We start from the raw sequence: 8837 nt of genomic DNA, 5'->3' as shown, positions 1-8837 counted from the left end.
AAAAGAATATAACATTTACGCGTTAAGTACTAACACGAATTTTATTTTATTATCATGAAATCCAGAATACGTCTGTCACGATCGAGTGACAAAAGTAAACTGCGGAAGAATGGGATGGCAAGAAGGGGTAGATTCGCAAATCGCATGCGCTTGCGAGAGAAGGGATAGAGTACTTTATTATGTAAAGTTGGGGTAAGAAAATGTAGTAATTGTCGAGAAATAACACAGGTGTTTAATTGTATAATACTGGTCGACAATGTGAGAATGGTATAGTACATTGTGAAAGTTTTATTATAGATTGTAAGATAATTTCTGAAGGTGTCTATCAAATTGAATTATTAAGAGATTACTAGATAGGGGATGATTAGAATAGTTAATGATGTTAGGCGAATGTACGGGGGCTGTAGCCAGTCGGCGTTAGGAAATCAGAATAGACGGAAGTATGATTTCCAAAGAGGAATATTTTGTCAACAACGAGTATTACGTTTACAATCGTCTGTTATTTAGACTCCTTGGATTATGGGAATATCAGAGATCGTATACAAAACTGATTTATGTTTGTTATATTAATATTACTATTATTATTGCATTATCTGAAGAGGTAAGTATCATAGACTTGATTAAAACTCAATTAGGCTATATTTTTTGAATAATTAAAAATGTTTTCTAATTTTTTTTTATTAAATATAAATAATATAGATGATTTTATACCTTCAGATTTATATATTATTCACGTTAGAAAGAAAAATAGCATCATACGCTAAATTATTGGAAATTATTTTGCCTTCTTTATGCCATGGATCTTGTTATTATAATCTGCTAAGGAATGGTGTAATTGTTTGTAGCTCATTGAATATATTTTTATATTATATGTGTATATTTTTTTTTTTGCAAATTACAAACGATATATTCGAATGCCATTGTATTTTATAAATTTGTACACATAAATGGAAGTTTCAGATGAAGAAAATTCTTAATCGTATCAAATGTGATTGGGACGACATAAAATATCAATCGGAATTGGAGATACTGAAAAAATATGCCGACTTAAGCAAAAAGTTGACGATTGTAATAGCAAGTTAGGAAAATAACTCAAACACGTTGTAAATTATTGTCCTATCCAAATCAATTATGCTTGTTTTTACCTTTTAGTCTTCTACTATCTGTATATTGCATTTTTGATGTTTCCGTCTTGCTTAAGTAACATTCAATACTTTTTTGGCGCAATAAATAAAACAGAATTGATATTACCAATGCGTTACGAATTTTATATGATAAGACAAATGCACTATTATATTCAACTTTCTCTTGAATACCAAATTATAATCATTTTTTGCACAGTAGGAGTTGCATACTATTCCATGTTCGTAGCAATTGTACAGCATTCTTGTGCACTGTTTAACATCGTCGAGTAAGTAATCAATATGAACGATATTTAATATGCCGAAAAAATGAATCTGTCAATACGAAGTATGCAGCTTGTGTTATCATTGATTTATTGTAGATTCAGAATAAATGAAAGATTTAAAGGAGAACCAAATTATTTTTGTTATGCCAATAGTAACGCCGAATTGGTCAAGGAAAAGGAGTGGGTGATCGATATTATAATTTTTTATAATAACGCAAATGAGTTTGTATCCAATTTTACATGTCTATCTACATACTGTTTTAATTGTTTATACAATATTTCGATTGAAAAGTTTTAATTTTACGATATTTCCTTTCTGAATTGTTTTCAAGATTTGTCAATTTGATTAAATTGTTTTATGAGAAGACGAATCTGTTTGAGGTATTAATGATGTCGATTTTTCTCATGTTAGATTACTTTTATGTAAGATATTTCTTCTTTCTTTTTATTTTGAAATAAAAATAATTTTTAACTTACAAATATATGTATAGAGTTGATAAATAATTGATTAATAATGAGAAATATGTTTAATAAATTATTTCAGGTATTTTCATTAAAGTTAAATAAAATTGAAGAATTGACAAATATTTGTTACGTTGTTGCATCTCTATTTGTGATATATACTTATTTTTTTCTTGGACAAAAATTGATAGACCACAACAATTACGTATTTGCAACACTGTAAGTATTTTCATTTTGTTTGTACGAATTGTTCTAGCAGTACGTAATTTTGTCTGGTTTTCATTGTATGTTCAATATCTCTCGTAATAATTACTTATTATTTCATTACTTCGAATGATAGAAATATATTTATATTTATTCCTACAAATTCTCAGTGCGGCCTGTAAACACTAATGACAGTATGTTGCATATTGAGCGAAATATCAAATGTGATTTTTTTCATTTGGCTAAAAAAGTATGATGACTTTCTTCATATTTCACCAATCAGCACGAGTTTATATATCAATACAATATAATTTTTCATATTTTATACTATCCTGACTCATGAATATATATTTTATATAAGATCAATTATTTTCTTTCCAGTTGTCAAGTTCCGTTTTATTTGTTATCATTGAAATCGCAGAAAATGTTACTTTTTTTGATAATGAAGAGCATGAGGGTATGCAATTTATCCTTGCAGGGTGTGAATGATATATCTCACGATATGGTTGCCTCGGTAATTTACTTTGAACACGTAGATATATGTATGTAGTTTATGATTGGCACACGACATTTTATACTAATCAAAATATTTTTTAATAGTTAATGCGCTCGTCATTTTCATTTGCTATGGTATTCTATAAAATGATATGAATTGGATTGTCGAGATCTATGAATGGTAAAATATTATGTATTCATCCGAAAATATAGTATTTTTGGTTTTTAGGCCAAAAACATTAAATATATCCAAAAAGTATTTCGTTTGAATAGTTCTATTCACATTTCTATATGTATGCGTGAGTATGTGTAGTATTTAGTACTTGAAATTTATCAAATTTTAACCTCCTCATAATGACAAAACAAATTCTGAAACTAATTATTTCAGTGAAATAATTAATGGAAAGAGTTCAGTTCAAATGAAACTTGAAAAATTAATAATTCTATATTATACATATATATATATATATATATATATATATATATATATATATATATGTATGTATAAATATATAATAATTTATATATATATGCACGTGTGTAATTAAAAAAATACGTTTGTGAATGTATAGGCAATTAGGGGATGTTTTTTTTTATCATCCGACCTTCTTATTTTAATTTTTATAATTATCTTTTGTGATAAAAAAGTATAATCTTCACAGCTGCATGAATCACTAAATATTATTTCATAATAAATTTACGAATTAATTACTTTTCTTCATAATCTTTACTTTTTCTTTTTATGTAAGTTCTAGAAGGGATTGTAAAGCAAAAACATATTTGGAGAATTACGTAAGGAAAGAACACATTTCATGAATGGTTTTGAAATTTTGCGGAAAATATAATCTTTATAAAAACAACTCTACAATGTCCGACATTCACTTTGAAATAGTTTAACAATTGTTCTTAACTATTCTTTAATAAAATCAAAAATAACGTTATCCTGTTTTTAGTGACACACCGTGTATATTATTTTGGCCTAACAAAACGAACGATCGTTACGATAGGTATTTAACATCGAACGATCACTTGTAATCACACTTATTACCGTACAAATGATAACGCTGACGTGTTAAATGCTAACACATATTCTTTTTTGCTAAATTTCAGGATACGTCTGTTGCGTTCGACTGAGAAAGTTGAACTGCGAGAGAATAGGACGGTTAGGAGGGGTAGATTCGCAAAGCGCATGCGCTTGCGAGAGAAGGGATGGAGTACTTTATAATGCAAAGTTGGGGTAAGAAAATGTAGTAATTATTGGGAAATGACACAGGTGTTTAATTGTATAATACTGATCGACAATGTGAGAATGGTATAGTACATTTTGAAAGTTTTATTATAGATTGTAAGATTATTTCTGAAGGTGTCTATCAAATTGAATTTTTAAGAGATTACTAGATAGGGGATGATTAGAATAGTTAATGATGTTAGGCGAATGTACGTGGGCTGTAGCCAGTCGGCGTTAGGAAGTCAGAATAGACGGAAGTATGATTTTCAAAGTGGAAGACATTGTCAACAACGAGTATTACGTTTACAATCGTCTGTTATTTAGACTCCTTGGATTATGGGAATATCAGACATCGTTTAAGAAGCTGATTTACGTTTGTTTTATTAATATTTTCTTAATTCTTGCATTATTTGAAGAGGTAAGTTTTGTAGGCTTGATTAACACTCAATCATATTATATTTAACATATGAATAATTTTTTAATGTCTTTTATTTTTTTTTATTAAATATGAATAAAACGGAAGTATTTGTGTCTTCAGATTTATATATTAATCTCATCAAAACGAAAAATAGTATCAAATCCTAAATTATTGGAAAGAATTGTGCTTACTCTATGCTATGGATCTTGTTATTACAATTTGCTAAAGAGTGGTACAATTGTCTGTAGCTCATTGGGAAAAATTATATATTTTCTTTTTTGCAAATTATGATTGATAAATTATTCGTGTGCTATTGTAAGTAACAAAATTGAATACGTAAATGCAAATTTCAGATGAAGAAAATTCTTAATCGTATCAAATTTGACTGGGACAACATAACGAATCAACAGGAATTGGAGATATTGAAAAAATATGCCCAATTAAGTAGAAAATTGACAGTTGTAATTTCAAGTGAGGAAAATAATTCAAACATATTATAAATGATTGTCCTATCAAAATCAACTACGCTTGTTTTTACCTTTTAGTCTTCTACTATCTTTATATTGCATTTATGATGTTTCCGTCTTGGTTAAGTAACATTCAATACTTTTTTGGCGCAATAAATAAAACAGAACTGATGTTACCAATACGTTTCGAATTTTATATGAAAAGTCAAATGCGTTACTACTTTCAACTTTCTCTTCAATACTTATTTATAATTCTCCTTTGCACAGTAGGAGTTGCATACTACTCCATGTTCGTAGCAATTGTACAGCATGCTTGTGCACTGTTTAACATCGTCGAGTAAGTAATTAATGTGAACGATATTTAATATGACGAAAAAATGAATCTGTCAATACGAAGTATGCAGCTTGTGTTATCATTGATTTATTGTAGATTCAGAATAAATGAAAGATTTAAAATAGAACGAAATTATTTCTGTTATGTCAATAGTAACGCCAAATTGGCAAAGGAAGACGAGTGGCTGATCGATATTATAATTTTTTATAATAACGCAATTAAGTTTGTATCCAATCTTACATATCTGTCTACATACTGTTTTAATTCTTTATACAATATTTCGATTGAAAAGTTTTAATCTTACGATATTTTTTATTTGATTTGTTTCAAGATTTGTCAATTTGATTAAACTGTTTTACGAGAAGACGAATCTGTTCGAGGTGTTAATGGTATCGATTTTTATCATGTTAGATTATATTTATGTAAGATATTTCTTCTTTCTTTTTATTTTGAAATAAAAATAATTTTTAACTTACAAATATATGTATAGAGTTGGTAAATAATTGATTAATAATGAGAAATATGTTTAATAAGTTATTTCAGATATTTTCTTTAAAGTTAAATAAAATAGAAGAATTGACAAATATTTGTTACGTTGTTGCATCTCTATTTGTGATATATACTTATTTTTTTCTTGGACAAAAATTGATAGACCACAACAATTATGTATTTGCAACACTGTAAGTATTTTCATTTTGTTTGTACGAATTGTTCTAGCAGTACGTAATTTTGTCTGGTTTTCATTGTATGTTCAATATCTCTCGTAATAATTACTTATTACTTCATTACTTCGAATGATAGAAATATATTTATATTTATTCCTACAAATTCTCAGTGCGGCCTGTAAACTCTAATGACAGTATGTTGCATATTGAGCGAAATATCAAATGTGATTTTTTTCATTTGGCTAAAAAAGTATGATCACTTTCTTCATATTTCACCAATCAGCACGAGTTTATATATCAATACAATATAATTTTTTATGTTTTATGTAGGATCAATTATTTTGTTTCCAGCTGTCAAGTTCCGTTTTATTTGTTGTCATTGAAAACGCAGAAAATGTTACTTCTTTTGATAATGAAGAGCATGAGGGTATGCAATTTATCCGTGCAGGGTGTGAATGATATATCTCACGATATGTTTGCCTCGGTAATATACTTTGAACACGTAGATATATATATGTATAGTCTATGATTGGCACATGACATTTTATATTAATCGAAATATTTTTTAATAGTTAATGCGCTCGTCATTTTCTTTTGCTATGGTATTTTATAAAATGGTATGAATTAGATTGTCGAGATCTATGATGGTAAAATATTATGTATTCATCTGAAAATATATTTTTGGTTTTTAAATCAAAAAGATTAAATGTATTCAAAAAGTATTTCTTTGAATAGTTCTATTCACATTTCTATATGTATGCGTGAGTATGTGTAGTATTTAACACTTGAAATTTTAATCTCTTCATAATGAGAAAATAAATTCTGAAACTGATTTTTAATCTCTTCATAATGACAAAATAAATTCTGAAACTGATTATTTCAGTGAAATAATTAACGGAAAAGTGTTCAGTTTAAATGAAACTTGAAAAATTAATAATTCTATATTATATGTATATACATAAGCGAATTAATCACTTTCTTTATTTTTATTTTTTAATTTAAATGATAAGCGAAATAAATTAATAGGAAAAAAAGAATTCATTATAGATTTTATTTAATTTTGGTTAATGGAAAGAAAAAAAAAGCAAGGAACAGGTATCAATGAACTTGAAATCGTGAAAAGAAATTATCTGTAGAAAATATTCCTTACACTATTCCACATTCACTAAAACAATTCATTAAAACAATTTTACTATTGAACTATTGTTTCGAATAATTATAGCTCATATAATCAAAAATCTATATTAATAATTCCTCTAGTTTGTTTATGCCACACATTTTTCAATTGATTTCGTTGGAATGTAATAAACTTTCGGGAATTGAACAAAATATCCATCATTTTGTTCAATCAGTGTGTAGGTATGTAAATATGCTTGTATATATATATATATATATATATATATATATATATATATATATATGTATATATATATATATATATATAAATATATAATAATTTATGTATATATGCCTGTGTGTAATTAAAAAAATTACGATTGTAAATGAATAGCTAATTAGGAGCTAGTTTTTTTCACCATCCGACATCCTTTTTTTAGTTTTTTCGTGAGAAAAATGTATGACCTTTAACAGCTGCATGAATCACAAAATATTATTTCATAATAAATTTACGAATTACTTCCTTTTTTTCATTATCTTTACTTTTTTTTTATGGAAGATCTGAAAGGGAATATAAAGCGAAAACATAGTATGAAGAATTACATAAAAAAAAACACATTTCATGGATGATCTTGAAAACTTGTGTAAAATATAATCTTTATAAAAAAAACTCTACAATTTCTGACATTCACTTTGAAACAGTTTAACAATTGTTCTTAACTATTCTTTAATAAAATCAAAAATAACGTTATCCTGTTTTTAGTGACACACCGTGTATATTATTTTGGCCAAACAAAACGAACGATCGTTACGATAGGTATTTAACATCGAACGATCACTTGTAATCACACTTATTACCGTACAAATGATAACGCTGACGTGTTAAATGCTAACACATATTCTTTTTTGCTAAATTTCAGGATACGTCTGTTGCGTTCGACTGAGAAAGTTGAACTGCGAGAGAATAGGACGGTTAGGAGGGGTAGATTCGCAAAGCGCATGCGCTTGCGAGAGAAGGGATGGAGTACTTTATAATGCAAAGTTGGGGTAAGAAAATGTAGTAATTATTGGGAAATGACACAGGTGTTTAATTGTATAATACTGATCGACAATGTGAGAATGGTATAGTACATTTTGAAAGTTTTATTATAGATTGTAAGATTATTTCTGAAGGTGTCTATCAAATTGAATTTTTAAGAGATTACTAGATAGGGGATGATTAGAATAGTTAATGATGTTAGGCGAATGTACGTGGGCTGTAGCCAGTCGGCGTTAGGAAGTCAGAATAGACGGAAGTATGATTTTCAAAGTGGAAGACATTGTCAACAACGAGTATTACGTTTACAATCGTCTGTTATTTAGACTCCTTGGATTATGGGAATATCAGACATCGTTTAAGAAGCTGATTTACGTTTGTTTTATTAATATTTTCTTAATTCTTGCATTATTTGAAGAGGTAAGTTTTGTAGGCTTGATTAACACTCAATTATATTATATTTAACATATTAATAATTTAATAATGTCTCTTATTTCTTTTTATTGAATATGAATATTATGGAAGATTTTGTACCTTTAGATTTATGTACTTTTTTCGTCAGAACGAAAAATAGGAATCTATGCCAAATCATTGGAAACTATTTTGCCTGCTTTATGTTTCGGATGTTGTTATTACAATCTTCTAAGGAATGGTGCAATCGTCTGTAGCTCATTGGGAGAACTTTTATATTTTCTTTTATGAAAATTACAATCGATATATACACGTGCTATTGTAAGTAACAAATTTGTGGAATTAAATTCAAATTTCAGATGCAGAAAATTCTTAATCGTATCAATTGCGACTGGGATGATATTACGAATAAACCGGAATTGGAGATATTAAAAAAATATGCCCAATTAAGCAAAAAATTGACGATTTTGATAGCAAGTCAGAAAAATAATTCAAACAAATCTTTATCCCATAAAAATCTATTATACATATTTTTATCTTTTAGTCTCTTTCTATTTGTATATTGGCCTGTTGATGTTTCCATCTTGGATAAT

The sequence above is a fragment of the Vespa crabro genome, chromosome 25 (genome assembly GCF_910589235.1).
Source record: "Vespa crabro chromosome 25, iyVesCrab1.2, whole genome shotgun sequence".
Classification (NCBI taxonomy): Eukaryota; Metazoa; Arthropoda; class Insecta; order Hymenoptera; family Vespidae; genus Vespa; species Vespa crabro.
Note: the sequence above shows the minus strand (reverse complement) of the source record.